The following is an 11579-nucleotide window of genomic DNA, read 5'->3' on the forward strand; positions in this document are numbered from 1 at the left end:
AGTCAGCTTTTTCACTCCTTGCACATCGCGATGCACTGTTGGCAGTTTTGCGAGGCATTTTCACAACTCAAAGTTAAGCACAAAATCAAACAAGACAAAGCAAAAATGGAACAAATACAGTTACAACAAAGAACAATAAATTGCCAATGATCTGTGAAAGAAAAAGTGACAAATTAGAAAATGCGTTGCGCCAGATGCAAACTACTTTTAATTTTAAGTAAATAAGAGCAGATATATAGCTGACCACTTCTCAGAAATTCACAAAAATACGATCCTGGCAGGGTCGCCAAGTGTAACCTCCCCACAGTAAATAAAATAATATAATATGAATAATATTCTCATGTAGCGTAACTACCCAACAGTGAAAATATAATACAATGTGACAAACCTATAACCTTTCAATAATTTACAGTCAAGTTAACCTGGTAAATTTTGGACGTCAGCAATGCTGCGTCATGGCCCTGATACATCATTCTGAATAAGCTGAAAAATCGTACCTTAATTAGGTCGCCGGATAACGCGTATATATCTGCTCCTATAAGATATTTTTCCTGGCGCAGCTAAGTGCAATGCTGGCCGATAGATTTGTCTTATATAAAAGGGAAGAACTGGTTTTTCTTTTCAATAATCGGGATGGCAAAGGATTGGAGAAATTATTGAATTGTTTGAATTGAGATTAATGTCAAAAGTTACTTTTTATGAGAAAGATTATTATTAACAGATCTTTTTTTAAAACATTTACATGGGACTTGATTAACAATACTACATATGCGCAAGGCTGCTTTTACCTTATCCTACAACGCTCAGACTCCGCCATCGCTGCACACGACCGGCCCAACCAACACGATACACCAGACGCGACTGCTCGCTTGCAACAACTTACTCCCTCTGCCACACAGTTCCTACTGCAGTCAATACTGCTCTTTGGTCTCAGATTCTCTTCTAGCTTACATATCGCAGGCAGCGCGTGAACAATACATCGAAATTACATCAGCTTGAGTGCGCTAGCAACAAGTTCTCTCATTATGGTTCTCTTACAATTTGTAACATTGCTTTAAGGCCACTGGAGACAGATTTACAAAGGAAGCGTATGTTCAAAGAGTTGCTAGGGTTTTGTTAATTGAATGAGAAAGAATCGCTTTCAGAATATAGTTTATTTGTTTGTGTTATCATTTATCGAGTTTAGATTTGACCAAACCCTTTCTCTTGAAGTATAAGTAGTTGTAGTAAGCAGCAGCAGCTGCAGCAACAGCAGGAGCCGCCATACAGGACATGCATTGCACTCAGCATAAATAACAGGTTTCTTTATGTTTTTGTTAAATAATGGAATGCAGCAGACCAAGCAGTGGCAGCAGAAAGACCGAGTAAGTTATTTGTAGCGCACAGGACCAATAGAAAAACAATAAAGTTTTGGTGATATCTGTAGTAGTAAAGTGAACAAGAGTACAAGCACGAGATTATCAGTAGAAAACACGAGATAAGAAGAAAGAGCTCGCAACTTTCAACCTATTGGAAGCAGTTGGTGCTGCTCCTCACTAGAGGGTTAGTTACATGCAGCAAGCCCCTTCTACATAGCCATGGATAGTTGCTACAACATGTCGAGGAACTTATAACCAAACGTGTGAAAGTGGTAATCTTTGATTACATATCCCATGTTGGGTAGGCCTTACGTCCGTTGTATCTGTTAGACCCCATCAGCGTATTGGACATTGACATGTCTGACGAAGCACGGGTCTCCCAGAAATACCGGTACACTGTACGTACACTACTGGCCATTAAAATTGCTACACGAAGAAGAAATGCAGATGGTAAATGGGTATTCATTGGACAAATATATTATACTGGAACTGACACGTGATTAAAGTTTCACGCAATTTGGGTGCGTAGATCCTGAGAAATCAGTACCCAGAAGAACCACTTTTGGTCGTAATAACGGCCTTGATACGAATGGACATTGAGTCAAACACGGCTTGGATGGCGTGTACAGGTACAGACGCCCATGCAGCTTCAACACGATGCCACAGTTCATCAAGAGTAGTGACTGGCGTATTGTGACGACCCAGTTGCTCGGCTACCATTGACCAGACGTTATCAATTGGTGAGAGAGTTGGAGAAGTGCTGGCCAGGGCAGCAGTCGAACATTTTCTGTATCCAGAAAGGCCCATATAAGACCTGCAACATGCGGTCGTACATTATCCTCCTGAAACGTAGGGTTTCGCAGGGATCGAATGAAGGGTAGAGTCACGGGTCGTAACACGTCTGAAATGTAGCGTCCACTCTTCAAAGTGCCAGCAATGCGAACAAGAGGTGACCGAGACGTGTAACCAATGGCACCCCATACCCTCACGCCGGGAGATACGCCAGTATGGCGATGACACATACACGCTTCCAATGTACGTTCACCACGATGTCGCCGAACACGGATGCGACCATCATGATGCTGTAAACAGAACCTGGATTCATCCGGAAAAATGACGTTTTGCCATTCGTGCATTCAGGTTCGTCGTTGAGCACACCATCGCAGGCGCTCCTGTGATGCAGCGTCAAGGGTAACCGGAGCCATGGTCTCGAAGCTGATAGTCCATGCTGCTGCAAAGTCGTCAAACTGTTCGTGCAGATGGTTGTTGCCTTGCAATCGTCCCCATCTGTTGAGTCAGAGATCGAGACGTGGCTTCACGATCCGTTACAGCCATTCGGATAAGATGCCTGTCATCTCGACTGCTAATGATACGAGGCCGTCGGGATCCAGCACGGCGTTCCATATTACCCTCCTAAAACCCACCGATTCCGTATTCTGCTAACAGTCACTGGATATCGACCAAAGCGAGTAGCAATGTCGCGATACGATAAATCGCAATCGCGATAGTCTACAATCCGACCTTTATCAAAGACGGAAACGTGATGGTACGCATTTCTCCTCCTTACACGAGGCATCACAACAACGTTTCGCCAGGCAACACCGGTCAACCTCTGTTTGTGTATGAGAAATCGGTTGGAAACTTTCCTCATGTTAGCCACAGCCTGGGGGAAGTTTCATATCAGCGCACACTCCGCTGCAGAGTGAAAGTCTCATTCTGGAAACATCCCCCTAGCTGTGGCTAAGCCATGTCTCCGCAATATCCTTTCTTTCAGGAGTGCTAGTTCTGCAAGGTTCGCAGGAGAGCTTCTGTAAAGTCTGGAAGGTAGGAGACGAGGTACTGGCAGAAGCAAAGCTGTGAGTACCGGGCGTGAGTCGTGCTTCGGTGGCTCAGATGGTAGAGCACTTGCCCGCGAAAGGCAAAGGTCCCGAGTTCGAGTCTCGGTCGGGCACACAGTTTTAATGTCCCAGGAAGTTTCATGAGTAATAATGTTATAAAGAGCTCTTGATTGGGGCTGTGCTTACAACACAAAGAATTTCCAAGAAAAACGAATAACTAGTGAACTAAAACAACGAATTACATTAATAATTATTATGATGAGAGAATACAATGTTCCGCAACCTTGATATCCATTGATGCAAATGTACAACTAAATGACGGGTTACAACACTGGATTAGTGAGGCACTGAAAATTATAGAGCGTACAGATTGTTTACCAGCCAGTTTCTCTTCAGAGTATCCTGATGGAATAGCTCCATATTTAGCAATTATATACAATCGCTCGCTCACAGGAAGATCCGTACCTAAAAACTGGAAAATGTCTCGAGTCACACCAATACCGAGAAAGGGAACGAGGTGTAATTCGCTGAATTACAGGCCAGTATTACTAACGTCTATTTGTATTAGGGTTTGGAACATATACTGTGTTCGAACCTTATGAATGACCTCGAAGAGAACGATTTATTGACAGGTAGTCAGCACGGATTCAGATAATATCGTTCTTGTGAAACACAATTAGCTCTTTATACCCATGTAGTAGTGAGTGCTATTGACAGGGGATGTCAAATTGATTTCATATTTTTAGATTTCCAGAAGGCTTTCGACACCGTTTCACAGAAGTTTCTTCTAGCGGAACTGTTTGCCTATGGAATATCGCCCTAGTTGTGCAACTGAATTCGTGATATTGTGTCAGAAAGGTCACAGTTCATAGTAATAGACGCAAAGTCATCGAGTAAAACAGAAGTAATATTCGGCGTTCCCCAAGGAAGTGTTGTAGTCCCTCTATTGTTCGCGACATAGAAGTCAATCTGTATACGAATCTTAGATTGTTCGCAGATGATGCTGTTATTTACCGCCTTGTAAAGGTATCAGATGGCCAGAAGGAATTGCAGAATCATTTAGGTAAGATATCTGTATGGTGCAAAAAGTTTCAATTGACCCTGAATACTGAAGGTATTCACATGAGTGCGAAAAGAAATTCCCTAAATTTCGATTACGCAGTAACTCACACAAATCTGAAGGCCGTTAATTCAAATGAATACTTAGGGGTTACAACTACAAATAACCTAAATTGGAATCATCACATAGAAAATGTTGTGGGTAAAGCAAACCAAAGACTGCCATTCATTGACAGAACACTTAGAAGATGCCACAGGTCTACTAAAGAGACTGCTTACACCACGCTTGTCCGCCCTTTCCTGGAGTATTGCCGTGCGGTGTGGGATCCGCATCAGGTGGGACTGACAGATGACATCTAAAAAGTTCAATGAAGGGCAGTTCGTTTTGTATTATCGCGAAATACGAGAGACAGAGCCACAGATATGACACTTGAATGGGAATAGCAATCATTAAAACACAGGCGTTTTTCGTTGCGAAGGGATATTCTCATGACATTTCAATCATCAGTTTTCTCTTCAGGTTGCGAAAACATTCTGTTGGCACCCACCTCCACAGAGAGAAGTGGTCATCACGATAAAATAAGAGAAATCAGGGCCCGCGCAGAAAAATTTAAGAGCTCCTTTTTCCCTCTCGCCTTTCGAGAGTGGAACGCTAGAGAGACAGCTTGAAGGTAGTTTACTGAACCCTCTGCCAGGCACTTCGTAGATGTAAAGAGAAAATTATGTCGATGTCCTCCGTCGATCACGATAAACTGACGGCAGGTATTGAACGGTACCCACTGAAATTCGAGAAGCTATTTGCAAATGCAAAATTACACTAAAAAGATAAAGAAGCAAATGAAAAGATTCAGATGCGAGGGATGAAGCACCTAACAGAAACGCAAGAAGAACATCTAGCGCAGATAGCGAGTTAAGTGAAAACAAAACTGAGTAAAATCTAAAGGTAAAAACTAAAAACGATATTAACCATTTGTGAATGATCCCAATTTGCGAAACAACAGTAGGGGAACTGAAAACTTTTTGCGAGCTTGAGGAAAAAATTAGGCAAAATGTGCAATTAAGGAAAGTGTCGCAGTGAGATCAGACCAAGAAGGAATAGGTTTCAGAATACAAGGGACATAAAACTAAATAAAAGGCTTCGGTATCCCAACTTTTGAGGCACTCTTTCTGCAGCAGGAAAGGTGTACACTAAGAAGGATGAACGTAACTCGAAATTTGATGCTTCTGAAGAACAACAAAATTACACTACTGGCCATTAAAATTGCCAGGAGCGCGTTCGACGGTTTACTCAACGACGAACCTGATTGCGCGAATGGCAAAACGTCCCTTTTTCGGATGAATCCAGGTTCTGTTTGTAGCATCATGATGGTCGCATCCGTGTTTGCCGACATCGCGATGACCGCACATTGGATGTGTGTATTCGTCATCGCCATACTGGCGTATCACCCGGCGTGATGGTATGGGGTGCCATTGGTTTCACGTCTCTGTCACCTCTTGTTCTCACTGACGGCACTTTGAACAGTGGACGTTACATTTCAGATCTGTTACGACCCGTGGCTCTACCCTTCATTCGATCCCTGCGAAACCCTACATTTCAGCAGGATAATGCACGATCGCATGTTACAGGTTCTGTATGGGCCTTTCTGGATACAGAAAATGTGGGACTGCTGTCCTGGCTAGCACATTCTCCAGATCTGTCACCAACTGAAGACGTCTGGTCAATGGTGGCCGAGCTACTGGCTCGTCACAATATGCCAGTCACTACTATTGATGAAATGTGGTATTGTGTTGAAGCCTATACCTGAACACGCCATTCAAGCTGTGTTTGACTCAATGCCCAGGCGTATCAAAGCCGTTATTAAGACCAGAGTTGGTAGTTCTGGGTACTGATTTCTCAGGATCTATGCTCCCAAATTGCGTAAAAATGTAACCACATCTCAGTTCTATTATAATATATTTGTCCAATGAATGCGCGTTTATCATCTGAATTTTTCTTGGTGTAGCAGTTTTAATGGCCAGTGGCGTAAATTTGTCACTAATGTACGAAAGTAAGAGGCTTATGTCCTGCATTTGAAATCATATATATTTACCCTGTAGTAGACAATGTAGGATTATAGTTGGCCATTCTGACATAGAGAATTAATTAGAGTGGTAAGACATGTAGCTGACGAACGATGAATACGTGAAGACCTTAAGGAGAACACATCTAACACATATAAACGCATTTCAAAGACTAATCGTCATAAATATCAACGTAATGTTCATTTTCTCAGAATCGTATATCTCCGAAAGCTCATCATCAATTTATTTGAAATTTCGACACGACGTTGGATTCGAATACGACCGTGCTTTTATATACCTTCTGGAATGCTGGAATGCCCGAAAGTCTCATGTTCGTTTGTTCAAAATCTTAAAACTCTGGGAGTTCCTCGGCGATTAATTAGAAATTTTGTCAGAATCGTGCGTGCTTTTATACACCGACTGCAGAGCTGTATGGTGAAGAACTTTCAGAGCTTTAAATGAAATTTTTGCTAACATTGCAGCGCTTTGTAAGGTGTCAGGCAAATCCAACACCTTCCATGAAAACCCTGGCATAATAAGCAAATCTAGTAGTATGTCACATAGCTCCGAATAAATCGTGACATTAAATTAACCAAAGCAATACGAGTAACGAGTGAGCAAATGGAATACCACAGACTAACACAAGAATGCCTAAATGCATGTCGTACCTTCCCACCGTGGGACCGACGCAGTTCCGAGGGGAGAAACGAGAACAGAAGCCGAGAGCAGAACGGTGTTAAGCTAGAAGGCCCTACGATAAGGGACGGACTGGACACCCACGCCGCCAGCCTACCTGCACGACTTCCACCCACACGTTTTAGCGTGAGACTTTTTCGCGTCTGAGGTACGTCAAGGACCACCCCCCAGCCCATGTTAAAAGATAGAGCCCTCCAGAAGAACAGTATAGATCTTACGATAACGCTAAAAGGACCACACCAGCTGCAGGTTTTAGCGTGAGACTTTTTAGCGTCTCTGTTAAGTTGCAAACTTTAAAAACATTGCCCCACCACGAAAAGTATAACGTTTCTTATTGGATAGACAGAATTTTTTTAGGCGGAGCTTAAGATTATCATTGAGACCCTGATTGGTCAGATGAAAACACAGCCAGATAGTTTTTTTAAACCAACTTTGGTAAATTGTAGCAAGGAGAGAGTTAGTTCCGAGATGGAGAGGTGAGCAGAGCCGCTGCCCTGACGCTGCCTAAACACCGACAAGGTAATGAACACACGCGATGCCGCATTTTTGAGCGCATAAGGCTGCACTCAGAACTGCAGAAGTCTCATCTGTTACACCCCCTTTTTTGCGTAATATTAGTGTCGATCGTTAATTAAAACTCATGGTGTTCGCATTTGCCACTTGAAGAAAAGATCTGAAACGCGATGATTTTTCTTTTATATAGTTATTGAGAAGCCACATCAGCCACTGTAATTTACGATAAGTTAAATAAGTAATTAAAGATAATTGAGGGTCACTGTAGAACATTTTTATAGTTTTCTCTTTTGTGAAACTTAAATTAAACCTAGATTATAGATGTGATATGGCATAGGTCATCCTGCGATCGATTGTAGAACTTGGAAACCCATTCAGGGAATATTCGTTCACATTTTCGGTGAACGCAGTTGGCTTTTACCATCCTGTATTGAAACATCTCCTTTTATCAATAGTGCAATTTATAAACAATGTTTTGTGAGTAGAATATAATTTCCACTGGTAAACTTAACTGCTTTTCGACGTTATTTTACCAGGTAATTATAAATAGGAAAGCCTTGAACCCCTTCCACTAAATTTAGTTAGTATTAAGATTCTTTTACACGGAGTGCAGAGGAGCTGACGCGGAGATAATTAAGTATTTGGTTATATCATCGGTAGTCTCACTGAACTCTTCTCAATTCTACACATGTCATGTGTGGTCTGGCGTCTCCTTACCAGCAACAGGTCCCAGGTTCAAACTAGTCAATTCCCTAAAAAACACGCTCAGAGCGTCGTTGCGCGAAAGTGGTAGGGAGACGCGATATAGAACAAACAGACACCACCATGAACGTTTAGAGCTTCAGGGGGTATATAAAAAACATGCACATATTCCAATGCAGCGTTGAGTCAAAATTTCAGAGCAATCGGTGGAGGAAGATCATTTACATTTATATATATAAGCAGGTGAATTTGTGCGGGTTCAAAATTCACCGACTGCTATGAAACTTTTACGCAGCATTTCATCGAAGTACGCGTGTGTTTCTTATACCTGTTTTTCATACATACACTCCTGGAAATTGGAATAAGAACACCGTGAATTCATTGTCCCAGGGAGGGGAAACTTTATTGACACATTCCTGGGGTCAGATACATCACATGATCACACTGACAGAACCACGGGCACATAGACACAGGCAACAGAGCATGCACAATGTCGGCACTAGTACAGTGTATATCCACCTTTCGCAGCAATGCAGGCTGCTATTCTTCCATGGAGACGATCGTAGAGATGCTGGATGTAGTCCTGTGGAACGGCTTGCCATGCCATTTCCACCTGGCGACTGAGTTGGACCAGCGTTCGTGCTGGACGTGCAGACCGCGTGAGACGACGCTTCATCCAGTCCCAAACATGCTCAATGGGGGACACATCCGGAGATCTTGCTGGCCAGGGTAGTTGACTTACACCTTCTAGAGCACGTTGGGTGGCACGGGATACACGCGGATGTGCATTGTCCTGTTGGAACAGCAAGTTCCCTGGCCTGTCTAGGAATGGTAGAACGATGGGTTCGATGACGGTTTGGATGTACCGTCTACTATTCAGTGTCCCCTCGACGATCACCAGAGGTGTACGGCCAGTGTAGGAGATCGCTCCCCACACCATGATGCCAGGTGTTGGCCCTGTGTGCCTCGGTCGTATGCAGTCCTGATTGTGGCGCTCACCTGCACGGCGCCAAACACGCATACGACCATCATTGGCACCAAGGCAGAAGCGACTCTCATCGCTGAAGACGACACGTCTCCATTCGTCCCTCCACTCACGCCTGTCGCGACACCACTGGAGGCGGGCTGCACGATGTTGGGGCGTGAGCGGAAGACGGCCTAACGGTGTGCGGGACCGTAGCCCAGCTTCATGGAGACGGTTGCGAATGGTCCTCGCCGATACCCCAGGAGCAACAGTGTCCCTAATTTGCTGGGAAGTGGCGGTGCGGTCCCCTACGGCACTGCGTAGGATCCTACGGTCTTGGCGTGCATCCGTGCGTCGCTGCCGTCCGGTCCCAGGTCGACGGGCACGTGCACCTTCCGCCGACCACTGGCTACAACGTCGATGTACTGTGGAGACCTGACGCCCCACGAGTTGAGCAATTCGGCGGTACGTCCACCCGGCCTCCCGCATGCCCACTATACGCCCTCGCTCAAAGTCCGTCAACTGCACATATGGTTCACGTTCACGCTGTCGCGGCATGCTACCAGCGTTAAAGACTGCGATGGAGCTCCGTATGCCACGCAAACTGGCTGACACTGACGGCGGCAGTGCACAAATGCTTGCGCCATTCGACGGCCAACACCGCGGTTCCTGGTGTGTCCGCTGTGCCGTGCGTGTGATCATTGCTTGTACAGCCCTCTCGCAGTGTCCGGAGCAAGTATGGTGGGTCTGACACACCGGTGTCAATGTGTTATTTTTTCCATTTCCAGGAGTGTATATATACATAGCGGAAAGGCGGAGACTGACCGTGACAGGGCCAGAAGATGCAGATGGAGCAGGAGGAGAAGATGGACAAAGAAAGAGGGTGAGGAGTTGATGGACAGAGAGAGGCAGGAGGAGATGGAGAGAGAGAGGAGGGGAGATAGGCAGAGAAAATGAGGAGGAGGTGAAGGAGAGGTTGGAGAGTGAGGGAGGAGGAGATGTAGATGGGGAGAGGTTGGAGAAAGTGATGGAGAGAGAGAGAGGTGGAAGGATGGGCGGAGATGGACAAGGAAGGAGGAGGGGAAGGAGATGGACAGAGACAGGGGAGAGAAGATTAGGATGTTTATCCAACTGCCATACATATTACAGACGTGTGCTTTCTGTTTTGTTTCTTATCCATTTGAGTGAGCCACAACAACCTTGGCTGGGAATAGCTAGGAATTACATAAAAGGTAGAAGTTGGAACGAATTTAGTTTTCTAACGAATATTTTCTGACTTAATAATTCATCTGTGTTATACTTGTTATTTATTTATTCATAAAAAAACTTATAATTATTTTATAATGCACTCGATAAACAAGAAGAATTCCCCCTCTTGCATTCTCAAAACGTCACTGCTCCTCACAAACCTCTTTCTGTTTGTATATATACATAGCGGAAAGGCGGAGACTGACCGTGACAGGGCCAGAAGATGCAGATAGAGCAGGAGGAGAAGATGGACAAAGAAAGAGGGTGAGGAGTTGATGGACAGAGAGAGGCAGGAGGATATGGAGAGAGAGAGGAGGGGAGATAGGCAGAGAAAATGAGGAGGAGGTGAAGGAGAGGTGGGAGAGTGAGGGAGGAGCAGATGTAGATGGGGAGAGGTTGGAGAAAGTGATGGAGAGAGAGGTGGAAGGATGGGCGGAGATGGACAAGGAAGGAGCAGGGGAAGGAGAAGGACAGAGACAGGGGAGAGAAGATTAGGATGTTTATCCAACTGCCATACGTATTACAGACGTGTACTTTCTGTTTTGTTTCTTATCCATTTGAGTGAGCCACAAAAACTTTGGCTGGGAATAGCTAGGAATTACATAAAAGGTAGAAGTTGGAACGAATTTAGTTTTCTAACGAATATTTTCTGACTTAATAATTCATCTGTGTTATACTTGTTATTTATTTATTCATAAAAAAACTTATAAGTATTTTATAATGCACTCGATAAACAAGAAGAATTCCCTCTCTTGCATTCTCAAAACGTCACTGCTCCTCACAAACCTCTTTCTGTTTCTAAAAATAAAACGAATCATATGGCTGCTAACAAATTTCACATAAGAAAATCACTGAGACAAAACCATAGACATAATGTCCAACCCTCTTCCGTAGCATGATACTTAAAGCATTTTTGTCCTTCTTCTCATTGAGAAAATCACTTTTGATGCCCAACCTAACTTTTCCTTAATCCGTTCGTGTTCACTAGGCGCCATCTAACTACCATTATTTCGTACAGTAGAGACTAGTGGAAAACGCAGCCTCTGACGTCAGTTCGGATTCAGGATTTTGATTACCTGCAACAGGCAGCGCATGTTATGCTAATTCGACACCAGGCATAGCAGAGCGCGTGCGAGCGCC

The sequence above is a fragment of the Schistocerca gregaria genome, chromosome 4, assembly GCF_023897955.1.
Source record: "Schistocerca gregaria isolate iqSchGreg1 chromosome 4, iqSchGreg1.2, whole genome shotgun sequence".
NCBI classification, from domain to species: domain Eukaryota; kingdom Metazoa; phylum Arthropoda; class Insecta; order Orthoptera; family Acrididae; genus Schistocerca; species Schistocerca gregaria.